The sequence below is a fragment of the Aedes aegypti genome, chromosome 3 (assembly GCF_002204515.2).
Source record: "Aedes aegypti strain LVP_AGWG chromosome 3, AaegL5.0 Primary Assembly, whole genome shotgun sequence".
NCBI classification, from domain to species: Eukaryota; Metazoa; Arthropoda; class Insecta; order Diptera; family Culicidae; genus Aedes; species Aedes aegypti.
The window spans coordinates 227,384,666-227,399,521 of NC_035109.1; the positions used below are offsets into that span (position 1 = coordinate 227,384,666).

The window sequence follows — 14,856 nt, forward strand, 5'->3', positions numbered from 1 at the left end:
CCGGGTTTTCACCCTACCGAGTACTTTTCGGACACGAAATAGTTGGGACAGGTGAGGAACACAGGATGGATAGGGAAAAGGAAGAGGTATCCGAGGACGGGAGGTTGGAAAGGAAGGGGAAAATCGATGAGCAAGTTTATTCCACTGTTAAGAAAAACCTACAAAAATGCCATGAAAAGAATATAAGAACTTATAATCTACGTTCCAAACAATCTGCTCCGGTCTACGTGGTGGGCCAGAGAGTTTTTCGGCGGAACTTCCGACAGTCATCCGCAGCGGACTCGTATAATGCCAAACTGGATGCCCTATACGTTCCGTGTACCATCCTGGCTCGAGTGGGAACGAGCTCGTACGAGCTAGCAGACGACAAGGGAAAACCTATTGGCGTATTCTCGGTCTGTGATCTGAAGCCCGAAGCCTAAAAATAATCACCATCCATTAACATCTTCAAGTGGGTCGTTTTATTTGAGAAACACTCACCTTCCATTCATACGTCCGGACGTAAAATCATAGAAATTCTCCTCGGATTGATCCCCGAGATCTAGAAAAATTGAAATGAAAACGGTTCAACACTTTGTCGTGATTGTGGTCGATTGCACACTACTCGTATCATCGCTTACCTGGCCAAGCTCCAAATTTCCTCCTCCAGCAGCATATTCTCACCTCCAGCTGATCCCACAAAAGTCCAATGGAAACTCGACCGGTAATAGCTCTTCCGATCGCTGGACACGCGCGCAATCAGAATTTGCTCCTGGAAGACACGCATTTAGACGAAAAACGCCGGAAAACTCGCGGAAACCGTGAAAACGCGTCGAAAAAGACACTCGCATGCACCGTCGTTCGATCGCTCCGAGTAGTAAATAAAGGTTGACGATTTGACAGTTCTCAACACAGTAGTGTTGGTAAAATTGAGTTACCTTTTCTTCATCGTGAGTACGATGAAGGTAAATGGAAAGTACAGGGTGGGCCCTAGAGGTTCATATATTTAACATAAATCGGAAATCGATTAATGTTGTAATTAATAATTAGTAAACTCTGATTGAAAAATAAATGCTGATTGAAGCATTCAAAAAGGGGGGAATATAAGGTAATGTAACCGGTGGTTCCAATAATTACTTGCCGGCTCCACCGCAAGGTCCTTTTTCCTCCATTAAACCCACCGTGCACTATCACCACTCAATACGGGCGAGAGTAACTCTCTTGTCGGTATTCAGTGTGAGTGCCGATTAGATCTCAACACCAACATACATGTCATGCATGGTATTTGTTTGCAGCGGTTTGAGCGCAAGCAAAAAAAAACTGAAAGCTTGCCTTACGTTTATCACTGGCCTTCAGATGTCGCATGCTGGAAGGGTTGCCAAACAGTCAGAACATTCCGAATGTCGGCTAATTTCGTGTTCGGTCGTATCATTTTGATCATTAAAAAGCTCAGCTTTCGGCTCGAACTCTTTAGTCTGTCCGTAACCATTAACGGGAGTAGTAGTGCGCGTCGGAAAATTGTTACTTAATTTAGACTGTGAGTTGAATAATTAAAAGTGGTGAAATTTTCTAATTATTGTTTCTCTTTATTAGGTGGTAAAAGTAAAATTTAAAACGATACGCTATAATAACGAAAACACAATTGTTGAAGAAACGAAGATTACATGTATGGTTAGTGACACAAAAGGTGCATTGTTAGTAGGATAAAAACGGTATTGATATTTCTTTGTTAATAGGTTTTTGTTAAGCCCAAAACACACGTGTACATAAAACAGAACAAATAGTGTTAGTTTGCGGAGAAAAAGGTAAATTTAATGTTAAAACATGTATATTGTACAAATTAAAAATCACAGTGACGTCACAAGGGTACTAATCACGGGGGTAGGTCCTGTAAGCGGGCCTTTTTCTCTTTTCTGCATTGCTTGGCGGAGCAAGCGGTGGTTATTTCATCCACAGGACAAAAGCGGCCCCTCTTTCACTTCAAGCGCACCGATCTTCATCTCCCAAACCGCCAAGGACGGACAGACGCTGAAAAGGGTGCCCACGTTACGTGCTACAATCTCCATCCGGAGCACGAAACCGGCCATTTTGGATTGGCCACGCTCAGATCCCAGGCGTCGGTCATTGTTCTCGGCCATCACATTTGGTCTTTGTCATCTGGCCATTGTCTTCACCTGTGCCCAAAACCGCCATTGTTCCGTGCCACCAAGCCGTTCAGGAGAGCGACTACAAAGCCGTCGAAGCCAACAAAGCCATTCTATCCATTCCGGACGTTATCGGGACTGTCGTACTCCAGCACCCCGGTCCAGGTCCGTGAAGGATTCCATCACCCAAGTTCACGGTGGGACAGTTGCCAAACTTCCCGTGGAACCGATCAAGTCACTCCGTAGTTCGCCTATCACCATCTAGTCCGCCGGCTGGATATCTCCCATACACCAACCCGCGGAGAATCGCCGCCTGTCGCCACCAACCCGCCATCAACCACCACCACCTGCCACCAACCGTTGCCGCTTCGAGCCTCCAGTCGCCGCCCTGCCAAGAATGTACCAAACCGCAAGTACCCTACCCCAAAGTGTTGTGTCGTCACTATTCAGCCGATTATGGCTAATAAATTAGCATGTTAGAATGAGAAGTTAATTTGTACAGCGCATTCATTTAAAGAGCAAGCCTTGATTAGTCTCTTTCGCCACTTTCACTTTGCTTTTCGTTACCGGACTCACAAAGGAGTCGCCAAGCCTCGCCCGTTGTGGTTGAGCCAGAATTGATAGTTTGAGCAGCTTTTGAGTCCCCCTAGATACGACACTGATTGCCGATTTTTCCTCCTTGTTGCACTGGTGGGCACGTGTCGCGCAACACACGTGCGTGTGTAGCTCCTACTGTAGGTGAGTACCACCGTGAGTGTATGTAATGTTGAGAGTAAGGTAAACGACCCTATAATTGTCTCCCTTCCCTAGCTTCGGTGAGCTAGCAGGTAACACAGCAGCGACCGCCCGAATGGTCAAAGGAAGCTGAACTGCAGACACACCCGGAGGAGCCATTTAGCGAGGGTTGTGCGATGCTTTCGTCTATCGCCAGTCGTAAAATTATTTAAATGCTACGTTTTTGCTGCTGGCAAAATTCAAGAGGGCCCCAAGTTGCGACTTCCACTGGTCGCGTCCGTCCGTTTGGCAGAACGCACAGTTGTCGCAATAAGAATAAAAGTTGGCCAACAATACAAATTCCATGATTGCCACTGAAATATTGTGTTTCCCGGTTTTATCGGTAAAAATTTCAAATTATTAAAACTTCATTTCGTAAAGACTTCTTTTAGGAGCTGGTGTTCTTCAAGGCAGAATTTTGGAACTAAAATTATACAACATGTCCACATCTGACTTACCTAAGTTACCTCAGGGATGTCAAAAATCTTCGTTTACGAATGACACAGGCCTCTCCATCAAAGGACGAAATCTGTGTGTCATTTGTAGTAGGTTGCAAAAAAGTTTGGATATTTTTTCCTCACACTTGCAAAGATTACTCCAAATGCTTCCAAAACTCAACGTATAGTATTCCCACATAACCCAAAAGCTCTATTTTCAACCTTCCAGTAGTAATATTGTCACGATGGGAGGGGTTCCAATAAATGGGTCAGATAAAGTTATGTATCTAGGGGTCATGGTAGATAAAAATTTAACTTTCAAAAATCAAATTGAGGGCATTCAAGCCAAATGTAACAATCCACTTAACTTTGCTTGGTTAGCACAACTGTTAGCTTTGAGCCACTGTGCAACAGTAGAACGAACGGCTTTCGCATTAGCATGACGATTGTAAACACAGATCGATGCCAGATGGCCGTCGCAAGAACCACATGAACCAAACGGAACACACGGACCCCCATCAGCGAGGAACCATTTCGCTACACGGTCGAGTTGGGGTTGAATGAGAGCGTGTGTTGTTCTTGATGTGTGAGGTTCACGATGCCAAATGATGGGTTTTTTGTCCGGTCGAGGTGAATCGCAAAAAAGACCATTCGACGACGAATGATGAGTGAGGTTCAAGTGCCGGGAATTCTTCTTCGTCGATTCGGAAATGGGAAATAAATGTTCGACGCGAAGTAATCTGAATTGCAATCTTTATTGAGTATGTTCTATTTAAAAGTTTTAACATTAAAAGTACGATTGATGGAATGGACATTTGGTTGAAATGCATTCAGTTTCAATAGGAATCGATTTCAACATGGCTGAAAAGGCATTTAATTTATTTGTCAATTTTTAATAGAAACTGGGTGGAAGTAAAGAGTGACATATGTAATATTAGTTTTTGCAATTTCTCATCGTAATAGGCTGTTTTTCATCACACCAATCTGTCATGAAACGGCCTACTTTCCTGCACTGAAGTATGTAGTGCGGAAATAGTCATTACGGAACTGAAACCAGTGCTGTAATTATCCATTACGCAACGCTTTCTCATTACGCAACTGTTTTTGAGTTGCGTAATAAATCATTACACAACAATTTTCAGACATTGTAAAACTATAATGAATACATTCCGATATAATTTCTGATACCTTCAAGTGGTCTTCTACGAAATTGCAAAAAATGTTGTACGTAACTCGTTGCAGAACTCGATTTTTACAGCACTCGTCGTAATTATCCTACTCGGCAAGCCTCGTTGTATAAATTTACGACTCGTGCTGTAAGAACATCATTCTGCAACTTGTTTCGTAAACTACTATTAGGGAACAAGTTGCAGAATGGTGACTTTTACAGCACGAGTCGTAAATTTATCCTACGAGGCTTTCCGAGTAGGATAATTACGACGAGTGCTGTAAAAACCGAGTTCTGCAACGAGTTACGTTCAACATTGTTTGCAATGTCGTAGAAGAGTACTTGAGGGTATCAGAAATTATATCGGAATGCATACACCATCATTTTACAGTTGCGTAATGAGAAAGCATTGCTGTTGTTTTTGCAATTTCTCATCGTAATAGGCTGTTTTTATCACGCCAATCTATCAAGAAACGGCCTACTTTCCTGCACTGAATTATGCAGTGCGGTATTAGTCATAACGCAACTGAAACCAGTTGCATAAGGACTATGACCAAACGCCTTTCCATTACGCAACTCTTTTGAGTTGACATGACACAACAATTTTCATAAAACAATTCTAATAAATTCCAAAACAATTGTGAATGATGAACGATGAATTTCAAATAGAGTTCTGAGCTAGATCCCGTATCTCATTAAATCGGAAAAAGCGTTCTATGTTAGGAAACTTGTCAATCAAACGATTGCATTCACCGTGTTGTGCGGGTATGATGTAATTTATACAAGTTGCAACTAAACGACTTTTCAGGAAAAATCGTTTGGTTTTTCGGGAGCAATGGTCTTGAGGCTCTTGGGGTCGGCTGTTATGGCTATCAATTGCTCTTTCATTGCACTTTTCAGTCTACAAAAAATGCTTACGAAGATTTAGCTCTCGGAATTGCCTGTTTGCCACGTGGATTTGAACCAGGTCCGTCCCACTCGGGCTCAGATTGGGTACCACTTCTAGTACTGCATTTGGCCCCTCGGTATTACCAAAATGTACCCAAGTTTGACAGATCGCAGTACACTTTTCACGGCATTCTAGGATACCTTATGAGCCATAAAGTTTTGTGCAACTGCAAGGGACATAGAGGGCAGTTGGAGAGTGGCTACTGGTTCGTAATGTCGTGATCAACTTCCATGGGCCCAAATTCATCAATTGGATCAACTTTTCATTGTGTCACTTGGCTGAGTTCGGAAAATTTGGCCGAACGCCATTTGACCGAATGCCATTTGACCGAATGCCATTTGGACGGATACCGTTTGACCGAATGCCATTTGACATTTTCGGTTTTGATAAACTGCAGTTAGCATCACCCAGCAAACACATGGTCGTATATGAGAGGATATAAGAGTACAAAGGCGGAGGCGATATACGTACACTTTGCATTCAGCCTTATGGCACATGTACGTATATCGCCTCCACATTTATACTCTTATGTGCCATCGTATACGAGTTTGTGTTTACTGGGCAATAACAATGTAATTTCAAAGGAATTTCAATGAGCGGCTTATTATTCAAGAAGAATAAATCATCATTGAAATACATAAAAATAGCTCTTCAGTGTCAGTTCAAGAAACAGTTAGTGCTGAAAGAAGAACATCCTAAAGGTGAGTTCACTCTCTACTAGCAGCAATAGCGGCCAGTAAAGATTTTTTCATGTCATTTGTAATCAACTTTTGACAATAACTAAAAATATTAACTACTTATTCTTTCCTCAAGTATCGTATTCAGTAAATTATTTCATAGTTCTAGCAATCAAACTAACAACTAAGCACGAAATTGTTTTTTTTTCACAATGGAGACACCGTGATCTTGTTCACACCCAGCCGTTTTGCTGCTTCTCGCAAGCAACGATGCAGAGTTCAGTTCGCACGTCGCAATCTTAATTTTGGAAGAAAATGACATCTCCATTAATTCTTGTGCTATTTTAAATAAGACTCGTTAAGAACGTATTATTCTTATGAAAATTAGTATGGGTCCATGGTGTTAGGCATACGGACGTTAGGCATAGGTACGATTGACATAATTTTCATATATTTACTTATAATTTTCAAAATTAACTTGAAGTTATTCAAGCGACAGATGGTGTGAAAAAAAGTTGGTTATCATGGGTTTTATAGAATACTTAAGAGGTCTAAAGTTATTTAGTCAATCTTTATAAGAAAATATGATAAGCAAGAATGGTGACGCTGTAGAGACTAAATATCCGCTTAAACGCTGATTGATTCTATAACTCTGTCAGAGATGTGGGTGAATGAAGAAGGATCCAGTTTCAAATTATATAAGATGCACAATTGGGGCCTAGATAGCCGTAGCGGTAAACGCGCAGCTAATCAGCAAGACCAAGCTGAGGGTCGTGGGTTCGAATCCCACCGGTCGAGGATCTTTTCGGGTTGGAAATTTTCTCGACTTCCCAGGGCATAGAGTATCTTCGTGTCCGCCACACGATATACACATGCAAAAATGGTCGACGGCATAGTAAGCTCTCAGTTAATAACTGTGGAAGTGCTTATAAGAACACTAAGCTGAGAAGCAGGCTCTGTCCCAGTGGGGACGAAACGCCAGAAAGAAGAAGAAGATGCACAATATGTTGGTAGTCATCTTATGAGTGTAATTTTAATACATATACAATCATTAATATTTCCGTCAAAGGTTATCCTTCTTCAAATCAAAATAAGTTCTTTATTGTTATACTATCGATAAATGATTGAATATAGATTGATTAATATTGAATACGACATTTTTTTTATTAAATAAAGGACTTTCTTTATTTAATACGCTATTGTTCTGAGTCCTACCGTTCCAATATCTACAAGCATTATAGCTCAAAATGTCTTCAATGGTTTTTCCTCCTTCAAATCAAACAAAGTGTGTACCAAATGATAGAAACTTACTAAAAGTAAATGATTGGTAGAAGAGCAATAACCAGCTGAAATGATTGACATAATGCTCTCAGTTGCTAACTTTGGAATTTCTCCCACAACACTGTACTGATAGCTAGCTATGGTTCTACTAAATATGTTATCTAAAAAGAGAACTGCACTACTTTTCCCCAAACGCCAGTTTCCCGAATTCCAGTTTCTTGAATACCCTGTTTCCTCGGACTGCTTATTTCCCCGTTTTTCATAATTGCCCTAATTTCATACATTTTATAGTGTTGAGCGAATCGATGATCTGATATGCACCCTTATTTGTTTAATTTGATAAAGTACCAACAAACCATTCTCCTGCACACCGCCTAAGATCGTCCTAAGCACCCGACGTTCGAAGACTCCAAGTGCTTGTAGGTTCTCTTCGAGCATCGTCCACGTTCCATGCTCGTAGAGGACTACCGGCCTTATGAGCGTTTTGTACATGGTACATTTGGTGCGGGCGTGAATCTTTTTTGACCGCAGCTTCTTCTCAAAAATTCTCACAATCTAACTTGTCACCTTTCTTGTAGATGGGGCATATTACCCCTTCTTTCCACTCCTCCGGCAGCTGTTCTGTTTCCCAGATTGTGCCTATCAGTCGATGCAGACAAATGGCCAGCCTCTCCGGACCCATCTATCTTTATGAGTTCAGCTCCGATACCATCCTTACCAGCAGCTTTATTGTTCTTGAGCTGGTGAATGGCATCCTTAACCTCCCTCAAAGTGGGGGCTGGTTGGTTTCCATCTTCCGCAGTACTGACGAAGGCATTTCCTCCGTTGTACCGTCTTTCATTGCCTGTGCTCTCAGCGCCATTCAGGTGCTCGTCGATGTGCTGCATCCACCTTTCGATCACATCACGCTCGTCCGTCAGAATGCTCCCATCCTTATCCCTGCACATCTCGGCTCGCGGCACGAAGCCGTTGCGGGATGCGTTGAGCTTCTAATAGAACTTACGCGTTTCTTGAGACCGGCACAGCTGTTCCACCTCCTCGTACTCCGTCTCCTCTAGGCGGCGTTTTTTCTCCCGAAAGAGGCGGGTCTGCTGTTGCCGTTTCCGTTTACAGCGTTCCACGTTCTGCCGGGTCCCTTGCTGCAGCATGACCGCCCGCGCTGCATTCTTCTCCTCCAAAACTTCGTGGCACTCTTCGTCGAACCAATCGTTCCGTCGACTCTGTCCCACGTACCCGACGTTGCTCTCAGCTGCATCGTTGATGGCTGCTTTTACTGTTCTCCAGCAGTCCTCAAGAGGGGCTTCGTCCAGCTCACCCTCTTCCGGTAATGCAGCCTCGAGGTGCTGCGCGTATGCCGTTGCGACATCCGGTTGCTTGAGCCGCTCTAGGTCATACTGGGGCGGCCGTCGGTACCGTACGTTGTTAACGACGGAGAGTTTTAGGCGCAGTTTGACCATTAGCAGATAGTGGTCAGAGTCGATGTTAGCGCCACGATAGATCCTGGCATCTATAATGTCGGAGAAGTGCCGACCATCAATCAGAACGCGGTCGATTTGCGATTCTGTCTGCTGTGGTAATCTCCAGGTGTATCGGTATAGAAGGCTGTGCTGGAAGTAGGTGCTACGAATGGCCATATTCTTGGAGGCGGCAAAATCTATTAGTCGTTTAAGATAGTGGCACCAATAGCTGAATTTTCATACCACGTCGCTGCACATCACTTATTCAGATAACTTTCATAAAAAAACTCATAATTCGACCAATGACATCGTTTTGTGTTTGTTAATAGAATATTTAATATAACTTTACGTATCATTCACGACATGAGCGATTTACAGCGAAAACCAAGTGATGTTACTTATTTTGGTTTCGGCTATACCCTGGGAAGAAAATATGTTTTACCCGAAGAGATCGATGACCGACGGGATTTAAATCCGTTGCCCTCAGTATGATTTTGCTCTGCATGCATGCGTGGTTTCAAATGGAACATATTTTTTACAAAAAAACACATTTTTATTTTTTATATTTATACTAAATTACACTCATGTGTAACACTTTACAGTTTAAACAAGTAAAATCTTTGCTCAATTTCACCTTCATTTACTACGCCATATTGGATGTTTACTCTTCCACTTGGTAGCTGAATATTGATCCAACCCAATATATTCACCTGTAAGTAGAAACAATAATAAAAATTAGCGTCATTAGGTTAAACACGATAGATTCGTTAGATTTAGTTGGTTTTTAGTTCTAGTACGTTGCTATTTTGAGCTTTCTATGCCAAAGTTGCCATTTTCTCATTCGTATATCGTGTGGCTAGTAGGTACGATATACTCCATGCCCAGAGAAGTCAAGGATATTTCCTTTATGGCCTTGCTTTGTAGCCGCTGACTCTAACCACTCGGCTAAGGAAGGTCCTATTTGACTATTATTTTTACTGTTTAAATCATTTCAATTTTAATATCATTCGAATTAGAACCGTGGAAAATCATATGGTTTATCAAACAATGATTGATTTACGTTCATTTAGGGGACGGTAGGGAGTGTACATTGGTGAAGTTATAAGAGAACTACTTGAATGCTCGCATTATATAATCCGTTCATGAATATGCGTTTCAGTTTGACCTCAATGATTATTTGAATACTCTGCCAAAATTAATATGTTGGTAATCAGATGAAGCCATCAAATTAAACATCCAATTTCATCAACAAAAAAATACAGGAACACAATTCTACAATTATCATGTATAAATTAAGCATCCCCATGCAAATTCAAAGTGGTCCGATCATATAACGAAAAATAATTAAATACCTAGTAGGATACCAAATACCCGCATTTTTCTAATCCATTAACCGACTCGATGTCTGCTTCGATGATGGGTAAACCACCACCAGTGGCGGTCGGAAAAGCTCTCATTTGTTTGCTCCCCGGTCAAACCGAATCCAAAACATCGGCTCATCAAAAATCACCGTACCCGCTGTTAACTGGTAATTATTGGCGTTTTTTATTTTGCTTCAGAGATTTGGACGCCCATTTGGCGGACAAACTCACTCACCGGCGTATTCACACGCATTGATGCGAGTGATTCGACTGATGATGATCTTTAAATGATTTCACGGCCCGACGACGGTTATTGCCCGTTTCCAACCGCCGCACAGTGCTTCCAAGGGCCTATATTCGTGATCGAAAATGTTTTGCACCAGAATAGTTGGTTTTAGAGGTATGGTGTCTTCAGAGAAGTTGTTCGGGATGTTGAAGCCCTTCTTATGAAAGAATTATTTTTGTGATGAATCCACCTAGCAGTGAGATAGATTTTCACTTTTTTGCAAAAGTGGAGATACAGCAATGGTGTCTTCGGCAAAGTTGTAGATAATTTCACTACATGAAAATTTGCTGAAGACACTTTTGCTCTATCTATTGAATTTTAAGAAATATAGGTCATTGTTTGTGAACGACCCCTTAAAACTAGTTTTTTCGTTATATCCCTTTCTGGGTATTTTTGAGATTTTTCACATGTTCTACAAAGTTGTTTAAATTGATAAAATACGCATTTCTTTAGAAGACACAAAAAATGTATCTCTTATATTTTCGGAGTTATATGATATTTTATGTTGAAAAATTGACTATTTCACCTTCCTCTAACATTTACAGGGGCAAATTGGGGCAACATTTTTAGCTTGCATATAAAAGAGTAACTTAATAGCTATCAAATCCATGGTAACGGACACGTGGCACTGCGTTCCTTGCCTACAAAATATGTTCTGTAAAATATTGAAAAATTAAAATTATGCAACTTTTAATACCGTTTATTTTTAAATACGCCATTTTTCAGGGCTGAGTGACAATTTTCAGGTCTTTTACGCAATGATATATTCGGATTGGCTAATGGTGATATTGCCTAAGATAGGATATCTTGAAATCAAACGTCATACTTCTCATTTACAGTGAAAACACGATGTATGAAGTGGCGTGACATACGAACAAAATGGCTTTCAAACGGACTATCACTCGTTACCATAAACAAGCTATAATTTCGCTGATATGTGTATTTTTAAGATTTTAGATACTACTTTTTGAGCATGTGAAGAAGAAAATTTAAAATAAGACCCTTTTTATATATATCTGTGCGATAATACAGTCGACTATCCACATCTCAATATTTTTGCCTATGTAGATTATTTCTTTGATCCTCTCTCTCAACAATTTCTTTCTCCATAAAAAGACTATCTTTTAACTATTATTATTACAAAAGTGTTCATATGATGATATGTAGTCTTAGGCGAATTGGTTATTTACATTATCCACTGTGCTTAAAGTGAAACATATCGGAATCTAGAGATGGTCATCCCAATGGCCGACTTATGTTATATCTCTGTCCGCATTCTAAAAGCACTTAACTGAACAAATATTGAATTAACAAGCATTATATTCTTATTTTATGCTTTCTACTACTGCACAAAGCTAAAATAAAAATCACTGTTGTTCGATGCCTTCTTCGCCAGATTTGTGTCTTAAAAGTTTTAGTGCAATATTTACTCAATATAAGTATTTCACGTTAACAACATCCAAAAATATTTAGTATTTGAGAGATCACGTTTTTACAGAAGACCTGATAATTTTCCACTCAGCCATGAAAAATGGGAACGGTTCATCTGGCTTAAAACCATTTAGCATATGGTCATTTGGCATAACCCCAATTGAAATAATGGCCATTTATCATAATGGTCATTTCGCATAATTAGAATAAAATTCTTTCTTTCAAAATATATGTGTTTATGTTAAATGACCATTGTGCCAAATGACCGTTTTGCCAAATGTCTTTTATAACAAACGGCTTGATGCCAGATGAACTTATGCCAAATGGCTTTATACCAAATGACCCAGACCCATGAAAGATGGCGTATTTAAAAAATACACGGTATTAAAAGCTGCATACTTTTAATTTTTCAACATTTTACGGAATATATTTTGTAGTCAAGGAACGCAGTGCCACGTGTCCGTTACCATGGATTTGATAGCTATTAAGTTACTCTTTTATATGCAAGCTAAAAATGTTGCCCCAATTTGCCCCTGTAAATGTTAGAGGAAGGTGAAATAGTCAATTTTTCAACATAAAATATCATATAACTCCGAAAATATAAGAGATACATTTTTTGTGTCTTCTAAAGAAATGCGTATTTTATCAATTTAAACAACTTTGTAGAACATGTGGAAAATCTCAAAAATACCCAGAAAGGGATATAACGAAAAAACTAGTTTTAAGGGGTCGTTCACAAACAATGACCTATATTTCTTAAAATTCAATAGATAGAGCAAAAGTGTCTTCAGCAAATTTTCATGTAGTGAAATTATCTACAACTTTGCCGAAGACACCATTGCTGTATCTCCACTTTTGCAAAAAAGTGAAAATCTATCTCACTGCTAGGTGGATTCATCACAAAAATAATTCTTTCATAAGAAGGGCTTCAACATCCCGAACAACTTCTCTGAAGACACCATACTTCTAAAACCAACTTTTCTGGTGCAAAACGTTTTCGATCACGAATTTAGGCCCTTGGAAGCACTGTGCGCCGCCTCATCCAATCCAGACGAGTTCCGTGGTACCGTAACGAGTCAGTGGCTCGCAGTAGTTAAATTTAATAAACGCTCTAGAAACATATTATTATCTGCCTACGCCCGGCCGGACAGGTCTCATTGGAACATTCGTTATTAAATAAGCTGCATAGATGACGTATACGCTCACCGAATGAAGATTCACTTTTTTGAACATTTCTCGCGTGTCTTTTCAAAAACACCTAGGTAACATTAAGAAGTTCTTTTTGTTTACTTTCTCTGTGTTACTAACATCGATTCAAAAAATTGTTTAATCGGAACAAAAAAATCCCGGGGAGAGTCATCAAATGACAAATTCTTTTGATCAACTTACTGAAATTTTTGAGATTGTTCTAGAAAATTCGAAAAAAATACTAAGTTGTTTTGTCACATTGGAAATTGTAACCGCATAACAGTCACATTGAGATTATATATGAGCGTCATAATACAGTAGCAACGAAATTTCTATCAGATTTTTTTTCTGACTTTTTACTCATGTTCCTGGAGAAGAAATACGAGACTCTTTTAGAATATGGCAGTGAGTCGTCGACAGTGGTGAGTGCCAGCGAGCCGATATTTGACCAAGCGTCGAAGATCGAACAATGGATGGTCGATACAGATCGTCTTGGAGTCGAAGACAATTCCGGACTTGCGGTTGAGGAGGTGGATGTGCACGTGGTGAGCAACGCCTACAGATCAGTCCGCTCGAAACCTCGGACAAGACGTTGATCAACCCGAATATCACCAGAGCCTACAACCGCTACTACCGACAGGACAAAACTTCCAGTTCGTGAACCCTTCATTTACCACCAGTCGTCAAGCGCAACCGCAACCTCCGTACACGAGGAGGGATACATAGGTGCAAGCGAACCAGTTCGTTCCAGAACTGCGATCAACTTCAATGATCATCTCGAACCGATGTCTCAGTCAGTGCAGTCCATCGGCGATGAAACGGTCTGCGTTCTCAGTCGAAGCCAGCTAGCAGCACGGCAAGCGGTTCCAAAAGAGCTCCCAGAATTCAGCGGAAATCCGGAAGATTGGTCCCCTTTCTTCTCGGTTCTCAACAGTTCGACTCAAATGTGCGGATTTTCCAACGAGAAGAACATGCTGCGTCATCGAAAAAGTTTAAAATAAAGTGCGTTGGAAGCAGTGATATGCCATCTGCTCCATCCTTCTAACGTCGCAGGCGTGATGTCTACGCTACGAATGTTGAACGGCAGGCCAGAAGCGATCGTACAGGCGATCGTGAAGAAAGTTCGACCTCTACCGTCGCTGAATATCGACCGACTAGAGATGGTTGTAAACTGCGCGCTCACTGCAGAGAACTTGGTGGCAGCGCTTCGCTGCGGTACGAACTAGTGGAGAGGTTACCGTCATCCAGCTAGTGAATCCGGAAATGGCAAGCTTCTAGTGGTGTCATCAAAGGAGGAGAAACAAATAATTCCCAGCGACGCAGAAAAGCAGTGCCTAATCTGTAAGGGCGGATGCCAAACCGTCTTGAAGTGTAAGCGTTGATTCAAGGTTCATGAATGAAAATTATGTAGAAAGTGCCTACGAAAACACAATGGTTCGTGCCTACAACAGAAGCCTTGTGGTACGAACGGTTGCTCATGTTTATCCTCTTCTCCACACCGCCGAAAGATAACGGGCGACGGCAGAAACTAGTTCCGCAGCCCCTGCCGAAACAACGCAGCAGAGTTGTAATGTTCATCAAGGCCAGTCTAAACTTCTCTTCCGATTCCTTCCAGTCATCCGGACCATCGGAAACTGTGTGAACCTACGCCTTTATCGACGACGATTCCGTCTTGCAGATGAGATTGGTGTGAAAGGACCGAGAACATCGCTATGCCTGAAGTG

The 14,856-nt window shown here is 41.1% G+C and overlaps 1 protein-coding gene across 2 annotated transcripts in view; it reads right to left on the minus strand.

Moving 5' to 3' along the window:
* Positions 1-14,856, minus strand: part of LOC5572987 (pheromone-regulated protein PRM7) — a 303,931-nt gene that overhangs the window by 238,460 nt on the left and 50,615 nt on the right. The window contains exon 2 of one of the 2 annotated variants that reach the window (XR_002502407.1): positions 9,398-9,576. The exons of the other annotated variant lie outside the window; for it this stretch is intronic. The gene's annotated coding sequence lies outside the window, so the exon portion shown is untranslated. Of the gene's footprint in view, positions 1-9,397; positions 9,577-14,856 lie in introns of those variants that run through there. 2 annotated transcript variants of the gene reach the window in all.